We start from the raw sequence: 13,472 nt of genomic DNA on the forward strand, positions 1-13,472 counted from the left end.
ACTTGCAACACGTTAAAACAAAAGACAAGGAACATCTATTCTTTTCTTCAGAATGAAATCCCGTTTAATAAGAGTGATCCCTCAAAGAGGGACTCCATTTTAGTTCTTTTTGACTTTTTGGAACAGTATAGGAGATGACGAGGCTGAGTAGCTGACAAGAAAAAACCTGGCTGTCTAGAGAGAGTTCGCAACCTAAATGTGATTTTTTTGAACTCAAATAACAGAAATGAGTGAAAAAAAACATTGTGATCAAACTATATATAGCGCCATTTTAAAGGGCGCTATATGTATAACGCCTTTTATAAAGGCGCTATGGTATGACTTTAACAAGACTGCCAGGTATAATGCCTTTATAAACGGCGCTATACATATTTTGTGGGCTCACCAATAACCCTTCTACGCTTAACTGACATAACAATAATTCAAATGGGTATAGCGCCGTTTAAGGGCGCTATACCTCAAAAAATTCGACCCCTCGGATTGGGCATTGCCTTTTTTAAAGGCGTTAAGGATTTTACAAAAATCCATTCAGAAATATTCTCAACTCCTGTTAATTTTTTTTTCTATTTAAATTCTCAAGCATTTTGTCATAATGTCTGAAGAGCGAAAAGTAAGGGTTTCATTATATTGTGGGGTGAGGTTGTGGTGGCGAATAACTCAGTGAGCTATAGTTTATCTCCACAGTGTCATGTTAAGTTGCCACTTACAATGGAGTACGATAGACTGGTATCGTTGTTGTGTAACAAAATGAGTGTGAGCAAACGTTCGGTGAACCTTAAAGTAACCGGAAGATATCTGTATTCTGTCACTCCGCAAGGGGTTGCTTGTTACGCTGAGTTTAACATCGAGGATGATGAAACTTTGAGTTATTTTTTGAGGACTCCGGATGAATACCGGGAATTTCTTTTGATAAAAATATTGAAAATGTACGTGAAAGTTGAAGACGTTCGCAATAATGAGGTTGCGCAAAGTAGGGATAACCCTCAGTCATCGGGTGGTTATTCTGGAGCAGTTTTTGCCGAACAGGTTCCGACTGAAAGAGTTTGGCCTGGTTTAAACTTATCTCCACGGGCGAATGAGGAGCGAGAAAATAATTTCTCTCCTACTTTACATAATCCACAAGACGAGAGGTAAACTTCAATTTTCCTTTGTGTTACGATGTTTATTTTTGTTGTATTGAATTTGTATTAACACTCATATATTCCACAGGGGGTACCGGCTAGATATGAATTTTACAAGTTATGAACCCACGCCAAGTTGGAATATGCGTAGTTCTGGTGTGTTGGATCACGGTGGTCCATCCGGGAGTCATCACCAACATGATAATGTCTATCATGAGATGTCAATACATTACGACTTGTAAGTGAAGTGATATAACTATATGTAAAGTATTTATCAATTTGAGTAGCTCATTTTTTTGTTGTTTGTGCAGTGAAAACGAGCAAGTTGAACCTCTTGTCCTGACTCAATTGGCCGAAGACGACATATTTAATCGGGATCTGGCAGATGCACAGAGTTAAGAAGAGAACAGTGATTATGACAACAATGCCAATGAGTCCGGAGATGACACACCCTTACCTGACGAGGGTGGTGATGAAGAGGAAGAGAATGCTGGACCTGATTTGACAAGGGAGCATGCTCCACCCCTCGTTAGACCAAGAGTGTACGAGTCCCAAGTGCCGTTTCATTCAAGGGAGATTCTCTACCTTGATCATTTGCCAAGTTTGTCGGATATGAATGCCCTCACAAGGGATACTGACAATATTCGGACAGCAATATGGGATGAGTCTAGACCAACGATGCTGACAAAAGGGTATGCTTTTTCCTGATAAAACGCGCCTAAGCAGGGCGGCAAAAATATACAGCGTAAAAGAGTGTCGTGAGATGACGGTATGGAAGTCAACTCCGGATTTATACAAGGTTATTTGCCGTAGATGATTTACGGGTTGTCATTAGATGCTGCGTGCGAGCAAGAAGAAAACAGGTGTGTGGAAAGTGGGTAAATACATTGGCACCCACACTTGTGAAATGGACACTTTCAGTGGGAATCACTTCAACTTGGATGTTGACTTGATTTCTCTTGTCCTGATTCCACACATTGAAGCGTTCATAAAGTACAAGATCAAAGAGTACACTACATCCGTCCATCAGGAATATGGCTGTACCATTACTAAAAGAAAGACATTTCTCGGGCGCAAACGTGCATTTGAAATTATTTATGGTAATTGGGATAAGTCATTTGTAGACGTTAAGGTATAACTCTCTTTAAAAAGGATGCTATATATAATTTGATGATAATATTATTTTTTCACTCATTTCAATTATTTAAGTCTAAAAAAATCATATTTAGGTTCCAGGATCGGTCTAGAGAACGTGGGCCTGAAAAATAGAGGTGGATAGATATAAAAAGGAGTCACAACTGGCACAATTTCCCAAATAGAAAATCGACTCGGACGTTTCCCATCAGTTGATTTGTCCCATCCAACCTAAAATAAAACAATTTATAAACTGCATTTTAATGTATACTACCAAGAAGTCTTTGGAATCATACATAAATGTTAGGTAAACACACTAGCATGATATTTAATACTTCCTCCGTTTCAAATTTAGGTGAACTTATTTGACTGGACACAAAATTTAAGAAAAAAGAGAAGATTTTTGAACTTGTGATATAAAATAAGACACATATATTTTGTGTGGCTATAAATCATTACATAAAAGTAAATTGTTTCCAAATAAGAAAAAATGTCATTCTTTTTGGCACGGACTAAAAAGGAAAAAGATTCACATGGATTGAAACGGAGGGAATAACATATATAGAGAACATCTGTAAATGTTAATAGAAGTGCAAAAAGAAAATGAGATGATTTTAATTTTTCATAATATCATGAAGACATAAGCAAGGTGAACCTCCTAATTTGGATAACAACCTAGTACTTGGGGAGAAAAGTGCTTGAATATAAGTTTTTGTAGATTGGTACAAGGGACAAAAGGATTTGTTCAGAAAATGGGAGAGGTCTGCCAGCAATATTTTAAGCCTATGCTTGTGGATAGAGGTCAGACGATATAAAGTACTTTCCGACTGAAAAATATTACCTGAAGATTACACCACTGAGAGTTCTTCCATCGTACAGGATCCAGGTCACTGGTACCAGTTACTGTATCGCTATACCTACGGACTCCAGACTCTTCTGTCTCAAACATCCTAAATCTCATGCCTAATGAAACATGGTTGTACATTGCCTTATTATACTTGGCCAGAGGAATCACAAATTCAGCACGGCTAGCCCTGCCAACATCAAAAGGAATGAAATAGGTAATGTCACATACCATTCACCAGAAAATAAAAAATAAAAAATAAAAGGTTTACCATAGCACCTCGATTGCAAAATATAGTAAATGGACTGTTGTTTGCAGCAGCAAGGACCCCAATCTGCATGTTGTTACTAGATATATCAGATGAAGAGAGGGCAGGCTGTTGCCTATTTGCTCGTCTTATACCTAAGAGAAGCTATGACTTTTCTTCTCTACAACAAATATTCTGAGTTTAGTGACAAGATGACTGTCACACATCATAGTAAAGCTTTTTCTCCCTTACCTTGCGAAAAGGACAGAATCACCGGCACAGAGTCTCTTAGAGGAAACAAAGGCACTCCACCCCATAGTCAATAGGTGTCGTTTTGGTTGACCTGAAATTACGTTGTCACGATCCAAAATCGACCTAGTCATGATGTTACCTAATCCAATCCTTTATATAAATCAAATAACAGTCAACTCAATTCTAATAAAAATAGTTAGAAATCAATAAGTGAAATAACTGAATTTCCATACAAAAACCTAGTGATTGGTAGTACAAGTCATGAGCAACTAAGACTTAGATTACAAAGCTGATATGAAAATAAATACAACAGATGTTTGGAATGTACATAAATAGAATTTGAATCTCAAACTACCAAGGACAAGTGGTAGCTATATCCGCCAAGCAAGTACATCTTTAGTGCCAACTCCCGTCATCCACAGCATCTCAGCTCCAAGATCTGCACGCAAGGTGCAGAAGTATAGTGTGAGTACGACCCATCCCATGTACTCAATAAGTATCATAACTAACCTCGGTGAGGTAATAGAAGCAAGAATTATAAATGATACTCGCTAATCACCTGTACAATTTATAACTTCAAGAAGTACAAAACAATAATATGATCAAGTCACGAATCACAGATAAAACTACCTTAGTGCACACAATAACTTAACGTACTTTGCTCGGTCAACAATCAAACATATAAAGAAGATATGCAAATAAATCAGGTAAACAACCAAACAAATTGCAAGTAAAGATGAAATGCAATAACCAAATCAAACATTGGCCAACTTTTCCTCAGAATTTCAATAACCGAACCAAACCACTGATCAACTTTTCTCAAACCACGTGTACACCATCAAGAAGGAACATGAGAAGGTGACCCTGGGGGGAGGGGGGTGGATCTATATTTACGCTGCACGGACAACTCACAACCAATAATATATGTACCGCACGGACAACTCACGTGCTATACGGATAACTCACGTGCCAGTATTATATCAACCGCATAGTCAACTCACGTGCTACACGGACAACTCACGTGCTACTAATAACAACCTGCATGACGTGATCACCTGCTCAATATCACAATTCGCCCAGCATGGTCACAAGCTCGATATCACAATTCGTCCGGTGTGGTCACATGCTGAATATCACAAGGTGATATGCTAAGGTGTATGAATGTGCAAAATATGCTATCATAGCTCAAATCAGACAAATACATCACGAAAGTAACAATTATAGGTTCAATCAGGAAATTAACCTCTATGGAACCTCAAGCATGGCTCAAATAGCTCACAACAGGGGTACAAATATAAGAACCATCACAGCAAGAAGCTTAGCAATCAATCCAAGGCATATCATAGCCTAAACACTATCCCGAGCATGAAAAATACCCTGGTGGATGCATATGGGCTCAACCCCACACATGTGCGCCACCCATAACACGTAGCTATGACAAATAACTCAGGAAACTAGTGTCTCAATCAAGTTTAGATAAGATACTTACCTCAAGCAAGCCAAATCAATACTCTAGAAGCGTCATCCCACATGAATCGAACTCCGAACGGCTCGAAACTAGACAAAAGCAACTCAAAAACATCAAATAATACAATAGGAATCAAACCCAAACGATAAAGGCCGAATCTTTAATCATATAATCAAAGTCTACTAAAATGTCAACACAGGTCCGCACCTCAGAGCCCGACGAAACCCACAAATTACGATAATTCATTCGAATATAAGTCTAACCATAATAGTTTCACTCAAATCCAACTCGCAATCGATGTTCAAATCTCAAATATTCACTTTAGAAAAGTTTTGAAAAAAACCCTAATTTTTCTTTTAGATTCATCAATCCAGTGCCAAAATCAAAGATAGAATCATGTAAAATAATCAAATCCGAGTAAAAAATACTTACCTCAATCCAAATCGTGAAAATCTCCTCCAAAATTGCCCAAATTCGAGCTCCCAAACTCAAAATATGATAAAAATAACTCAAAGCCCGAAATAGAGTACTTATAGATCTGCTCCAGGGCTACCTATCGCGATCGCAGGAATAGCTTCGCGATCGCGAAGCATAAAACACCATTACCAAATGAATGACCTCCATGTTCACGTTACCCGCACCGTAGTCCTTGGGAACGCAAAAGCACCTCAACCAGCTCCAAGCTCTCCAATGCGTATGCGGCTGCTCAGTCGCGAACTCGAACAATAAAATACCCAACCCAACAAACAACCTTCGTGAACGCGGTCCCTCACCCGTGAACACGAAGAACAAAACGCCAGCTGCCCCAAATTCCTCTATGCGATCGCGAGCCTAGCTCCGCGATCACGAAGTTCCACAAAAACACCAACAACCAACAACTCCCAAAACACATAGAAATGGTTCGAAACCACCCTGGAACTCACCCGAGCCCCTCGGAACCCCGTCTGAATATACCAACAATTCCTAAAATACAACACGGACCTACTCGTGGTCTAAAATCATGTAAAATAATATCAAAACCATGAATAGCACCTCAAATCAAGCTTAATGAACTATTTCAAATTTTCAAATTCCAAGCTTACGCCAAATATTTCTAAACAACTCGGAATCACTTCAAATTTTTCACACAAGTTCCAAATGACACAACCAACCTATTACAACTCCCAGAATAACAATTCAAACCCGATAACATCGAAGTCAACTCCCGATCAAACCTATGAACATTCCGAACCTTCAATTTCCAACCTTTGCCAATTAGAGCCAAAATCTTCTAGAAACATCAAAATGTAGATTTGGGCATACAACCAAGTCTAAAATCACCATACAGACCTAACAGAACCATCAAAACTCCGATCCGAGGTCGAATACCAAAAAATCAAACTCGGTTAACTCTTTTAACTTAAAGCTTCTAAAATAAAAATCATTCCTCCAAAATCAATCTTGAACCACTCAAAAACCAAAACCGGCGATACATGCAAGTCATAGTACCCCATATGAAGCTACTCATGACCTGAAACCACCGAACTGAATGAAAATTCTTAAAAAAAATGGTCGGGTTGTTTACATTCTCCCTCACTTAAACATACGTTCGTCCTCGAACGTGCCAAGAGTTATTCCAAAGCCATCAAATCACTATATAACCTCACCATACACATACCCATGGGTGATTCCGTGTCACTCCCAATCTATATAAGCTCAATAACACAACCTAACTGAAGATCCTTTCTTTAACCTTAGTCCATAAACATTATAAACCAATCCCCAACATCTGAAATTCATCATAAGAACTGAATCTCGCATCTATGCAGTGTATAAGTCTGAACACGATGTATCAAACCATAACCATAACTTCCGACCACAATAGCTGCTCAATAACAAACCTAGTACTGGTAACAAACCTCATATCAAATAAAACCTTGTTCTAAACCTTCGTATACTTCCAATAATGAAAGAAACACGTAGAAACTCATAACCACTCATCAGATCAACAAGTCATGGAGCTCTCTCGCCCGACAAGAACCATAGCCAAATTCTAAGCTGTCTAGTGACGTTATTCTTCCAAACCTATCTTAATTAAATCCGATGGCACTCATTCCAGGTCCAATAACCTCATTTCATCCAATGCAAGATGCTCGACCGATACGCCACACCAGTACCACCTTGAGCCACATACCATGCTATCAGTGCACCAAACAAGCAACAACTCAAATGTACTCAATAATGGTAAGAGGATCAAATGAGAGAAGTTCCTGCAAGCTCAACAAATGCCACCATAAAGCGCAATGCTATGAACCCATCACACAAAGAAATAAAACACATGAAATAAACACAAAGGATTGTATCCCAACATAACTCCGCTGCAATGCATGACCCAATCCGAACACTGGTCCACATAGAATACCCTGATCCATGATGCTCACAATCAACAACCACTTGTGTACCAAGAACAAACATGCCAAAAGCATGACCATAACCATGAAGAAATGGATAACTCAATATACCACAGACAGAAAGACCACAACCAAGGCGCAATCCACCGTTCAACACCCCAAGAGCTGTCTCGCCCGGATTTTACCTCAAGGCCCAAATAGAACAACATCCTGTGGGTAAATAGTCAAAAGTCTCACAACCCATCGTAGTGTAGAAAAGTAACACACAGAATATATCAGAACACAAATAAGATCAACTCTAACCGATGAACACCCTTCAACAATAGTTGTGCTGAGTAAACAAATCCGACCTGATATAGAATACATATTCTCATTAGGTGTAACATTGGCCTCCAAATCAATTCCGATCCTTCCAAATAGGTGGATAACCTCCGAAAAGTCCACAATAACCTATCCAACACATACAATCAACCGTCAACCTCTTAACATACCTTCAGCGTTCGCAACCAAGGAACAATCTGCCTCTGAGAATCCTCATATTCTTCAAATCCCTAAAATACAAGAACCTCCATGCCTGATCCCAACTCTACCACTCAAATGACTGACACATCCCTCGTACACAATAATCTCACGAGAAATACTTTCATAATTCTTCCGTGCCTTATAGAAAAATTTAAACATCAGCAGTCAATCAACCAAGCGATTACCGGAATACCAATCAAGCATCCGCAAGTCGAAACACATTGCGCCCTTATGAAATGTGCACCCTTCTCTTAAGAACCCAATAGTACTGCAATACCCACTTTGAAGAGACCTTATGTGAATTTGAAGTTGTTTCTTTAACCTCTCCAATACTGAAATGTAGAATCACTAATGGTACAAAAATACTACAAGCCTTAGCACCACCCAATACAAATCTCATATCTTAGCCATATACAAATTTGGAAAATCCTCAAATACCACATACGAATCTTGAACTCAGTAGAACCTTCTCGAGAGTCATCTACTATACTCTAATCTCCACTGTAGCGCCAAAATGAGCCGAGCGACTTGTGCCCCATTAGCACACAAACACCGAAAGAAGTAACCCCATCCTTAAGAAACCGAGCAAATCTCTTCTCTTAGCACACTACGTCCACCACAAATAACAAACCTGAATCATTCCAAGATTTCCATATATCCATAAAGTGTAATACATCATGCATCTGTCAATTTGTCCTTCCCCACACTAAGTTGTCACGATCCAAAATTCACCTAGTCATGATGACACCTAACCCAACCTACTAGGTAAGCCAAATAACAGTCAACTCAATTCTAATAAAAATAATAAGAAATCAATAAGTCAAATAACTAAATTTTCATACCAAAACCCAAGGATTAGTAGTACAAATCATGAGTCACTGAGAATTGTATTTACAAAGCTGGTATGAAAGTACATACAACATCTATTTGGAATGTACATAAACAGAATTCGAATCTAATACTACTAAGGATAACTGGTACCTATATCCGGCAAGCAAGTACATCTTGAGTGCCAGCTCCTATCATCCACAACATCTCAGCTCCAAGATCTGCACGCAAGGTACAAAAGTGTAGTATGAGTACAACCAACCCAATGTACTCATCAAGTATCATAACAAACCCAGGCAAGATAATATAAGCAAGAATTATAAATGATACTCACTAATCGCCTGTACAGTTCATAACTTCAACAAGTACAAAACAATAATATGATCAAGTCACGAAGCACAAATAAAATCACCTTGGTGCATATAATAACTTAGCGTACTCTGCTCAGTCAACAATCCAACATATAAACAAGATATGCAAATAAATCATGTAAACAACCAAGGAAATTGCAAGTCAAGATGAAACGCAATAACCAAATCAAGCACTAGCCACCTTTTCCTCAGAATTTCAATAGCCGAACCAAACCACTGATCAAATTTTCTCAAACCGCGTGTACACCATCAAGGTACCATACCTCAACTATCACAAATCACGAGTCTTAAATCGCAAATCATATACGCATGACACCTCGTGCCCACATTATCGATTACAATTGCACGGACAACTCACGTGTTGCACGGACAACTCATGCGCCAATAACATCAATATCTCGGATCCGCACGGATAACTCACATGTCAATAATAATAATATCTCATATCCACACGGACAACTCAGGTGTCAATAGTAATAATGTCTTAGATCGCACGGCATGGTCACATGCTCAATATCACAATCCGCCTGGCGTGATCACATGCTCAATATCATAATCTGACAGGCGTGGTCACAAACTCAATATCCCAATCCATCTGGCATGGTCACGTGCTCAATATCACAATCCACACGATGTGGTCATGTGCTGCCAGTTCAATTCATATCACACAAAAAGCAAATATACAAGAATACATGTACATGACCAATGAACATCAAATTTCATACCCCTTGACTGGTATAAGTGATATGCTAAGGTGTATGCATGTGCAAAATGTGCTATCGTGACTCAAATCAGTAATACATCACAAAAGTAGAAATTATCAGGAGATTAACCTCTATGTAATCTCAAGCAACGATCAAATAGCTCACAACAAGGGTACAAATATAAGAATCATCACAACATGAAGCTTAGCAATCAATCCAAGACATATCATAGCCTAAATGCTACCTCAAGCATGAAAAATACCCTGGTGCACTCACATGGGCTCAAACCCACATATGTGTGCCACCCATAGTACGTAGCTATCATAAATAACTCAGGTAACTAGTGCCTCAACCAAGTTTAGGCAAGATACTTACCTCAAGCAAGCCGAATCAATATTCTAGAAGTGCCATCTCGCACGAATCCACCTCTGAACGGCTAATTTAAAAATATCAAATAATGTCATAGGAATCAAACCCAAATGATAAAGGTCGAATCTTTAATCAAATACTTAAAGTCAACCAAAAAGTCAACTCATGGCCGTACCTCGGAACTAAAAAAACTCACAAATTCTGATAACTCATTCGAATACAAGTCCAACCATACTAGTTTCACTCAAATCTGACTCCAAATCGATGTTCAAATCTCAAATATTAACTTTAGAAATGTTTTGACAAAAAACCCCAATTTTTAGTTTAAATTCATCAATCCAGTGCCAAAATCAAAGATATAATCATGTAACATGATCAAACCCGAATAAAAAATAGTTACCGAATCCAAATCATGAAAATCTCCTCCAAAATAGCCTAAATCCGAGCTCCCAAACTCAAAATGTGATAAAAACAACTCAAAGGCAAAAATAGAGTACCTATCGCGATCGCCGGAATAGATTCACAATCATGAAGTACAAAATGCCACTACCAAATGGATGACCTTCGCGTTTGCGTCACTCATATAGCGAATGACTGAACGTGATGCACAAATCATCCAGAACTCCGAGAACGTGGCATAGTCCTCGCGAACACGAAAGCACCTCGACAAGCTCCCAGCTATCCAACGCGAACGCAGGTGCCCAGTCATGCACACGAAGAGTAAAGTACCCAGCCCAACAAGCAAACTTCACGAACGCAATCCCTCACCTGCGAATGCGAAGAACAAAATTCCAGCTGCCCCAAAATTCCTCTACGTGATCGCGAGCCTAGCTCTGCGATCACAAAGCTCTATAGAAACAACAACCAGCAGCTCCCAAAACACATAGGAATGGTTCGAAACCACCGCAAAACTCATCTGAGCCCCTCGGAACCCTATCCGAACATACAAACAAGTCCCAAAATACAGCACGGACCTACTCGGGGCGTCAAATCATGCAAAATAACATCAAAACTACGATCGCACCTCAAATCAAACTTAATGAACTATTTCAAATTATAAAATTCCAAACCTATGCCGAACACGTCTAAATAACTCGTATTCACTTCAATATTTTTACACATGTTCCAAATAACACAACAAACCTATTCCAACTCCCGGAACAACAATCTGAACCCGATAACATCGAAGTCAACTCTGGGTCAAACCTATGAACTTTCCAAACCTTCAATTGCCAACCCTCCCTAATTAGAGCCAAAACCTTTTAGAAATATCCAAATTCAGATCCGGGCATATCCCAAGTCCAAAATCACCATCCGGATCTAACGGAATCATCAAAACTCTGATCTGAGGTCGAATACACAAAAGTCAAACTTGGCCAGCTCTTCCAAGCATACTCGCAAAAAGAGCCTCGCGATCACGAAGGCCAAATTTACAAGGCTCTAAAAAAGCCCTCCGCGAATGCGACCAGGTCCTCACGATCGCGAAGGCCAGCCCAGCCCAAGCTTCATGAACGTTTGCGAAGGGCAACAACCCACTAACCCCAGGCCTTCTCCCCTTCTACGCAGACACGAACCTTTCAACGCAAACGCGAAGGCCACATATCTTAAACCTTCGTGAACGCGAGCCAATCCCTCAATTTCTTCATCGCGAACGTGACACCACTTTCGCATTCGCGAAGAAGGAAACCAGAACTAGAAGTTTTTGCAATTTTTGACTTAGGTAGTCCGAAACACACACGAGCTACCCGGGACACCGTCTAAATGCACCAACAAGTCCATAAACATAATAAGGACCTGCTCGGAGCCTCAAGAAACATAAAACAACATCAGAACTAAGAATCGTACCCTAAAACCAAATTAATCAGCATATGAACTTCAAACTTCTTCAGCTAGCTCCGAATATGACGAATCATACTTAGACAACTTGGAATGACGCCAAAATTTTGTGTACAAGTCATAAATTACCATACAGCCGGGATCGAAATCCCAAATAGACATCGATAATACCAAAGGTTATTCTAAACCAAATTTAAAGAACTTGAAAACCTTCAATGTGCTAACTTTTAACATTAAGCACCAAAATGCTCCCGGATCACCTGAAACTCGATACGAACACACGCCCAAGTCCAAAATCATCATACGAACCTATTGAAGCCATCAAATCCTCATTCAGTGATCGTTTACTCAAAATGCTGACTCAAATCAAACTTGGTCATCTTATGCCACTTCTAAGGAACTAAGTATTCTGATTTCAATCTGAACCCTTCCAAAATCAAACCAACCATCCCCGCAAGTTATAAAATAGTAAAAGCAAATATGGGAAGTCTTAATTAGGGGAACAAAAATTTAGAAAGCAAAACGACTGATCGGGTCGTTACAGGAACACTGCTAGATGCATAGCCAAAAATGTTTAATTCTGAATTGGGTTATCACACGCTCAACATTAAAAGATACAGCCTCAAGAAACAACTATCCTTACTAAATTTCTTATGTTGCTTTTTTGTTGCTGTAACTGTAGTTTTTTTACCATTTTTAAATTGGATTTTTCAAGAGTGTATTAATCTTTGCCTTCTCATTCTTCACAAAAAAAAATTCAATTTTAGTCATGAGTTCCTAGCTATCGTAATTTTTCTAAAGCACAGTGTCCCTGAATGTTTCTCGAATGATTTTATTCATGATCATCATACATATGTAATTTTATCTTTCCCACCTTTCCATCATTCTCTTTTCATTAGAGTTACTCTTATATGTAAGAGGTGATGAAGAATCAACCACTAACTCAAGGCCGAGATCCATGACTCGAAAACTATTTTAAGGTTCTCTTGCCATGATTTGAAGTTAGTGTCATTTAACATAAAAATTGAATTGATATTGTTAGTAATATTTGTAGTAGTTTTCAGCTCAATCAGAGAATAAATAATAACATAAGCTCAGATAATATTTATGTAATGACCTGGCCGGTCGTTTGAGTATTATACCCCGTTTCCCTATTTATTTCTTATTCTGTACTCATTTGTTATTACGTGACTCGCCGGGGTGATTGGTTTGGTTCTGGGGATGTTTTGGAATGAATTGGGACACTTAGTCCCAAGGTTGGAAGCCTAGGTTGAAAGAGTTGATCGGATGTTGACTTATGTGTAAACGGCTCCGGAATGGATTTTGATTGTTCTGATAGATCGGTAGGGTGATTTTGGACTTCGGAGTCTATCTGGATATTTATTT

The 13,472-nt window shown here is 39.0% G+C and overlaps 1 long non-coding RNA gene across 1 annotated transcript; it reads right to left on the minus strand.

Moving 5' to 3' along the window:
• Positions 1 to 640: 640 nt before the first annotated feature.
• LOC142167829 (uncharacterized) lies at positions 641 to 3,632 on the minus strand. The gene is made up of 3 exons (XR_012697990.1): positions 3,379 to 3,632; positions 3,097 to 3,289; positions 641 to 2,486 (listed from the first exon to the last, which is right to left on the minus strand). It is a non-coding gene; the product is annotated as an uncharacterized LOC142167829 (long non-coding RNA).
• Between the last annotated feature and the right edge of the window lie 9,840 nt (positions 3,633 to 13,472).

Source organism: Nicotiana tabacum, chromosome 13 (genome assembly GCF_000715075.1).
Source record: "Nicotiana tabacum cultivar K326 chromosome 13, ASM71507v2, whole genome shotgun sequence".
Lineage (NCBI taxonomy): Eukaryota > Viridiplantae > Streptophyta > Magnoliopsida > Solanales > Solanaceae > Nicotiana > Nicotiana tabacum.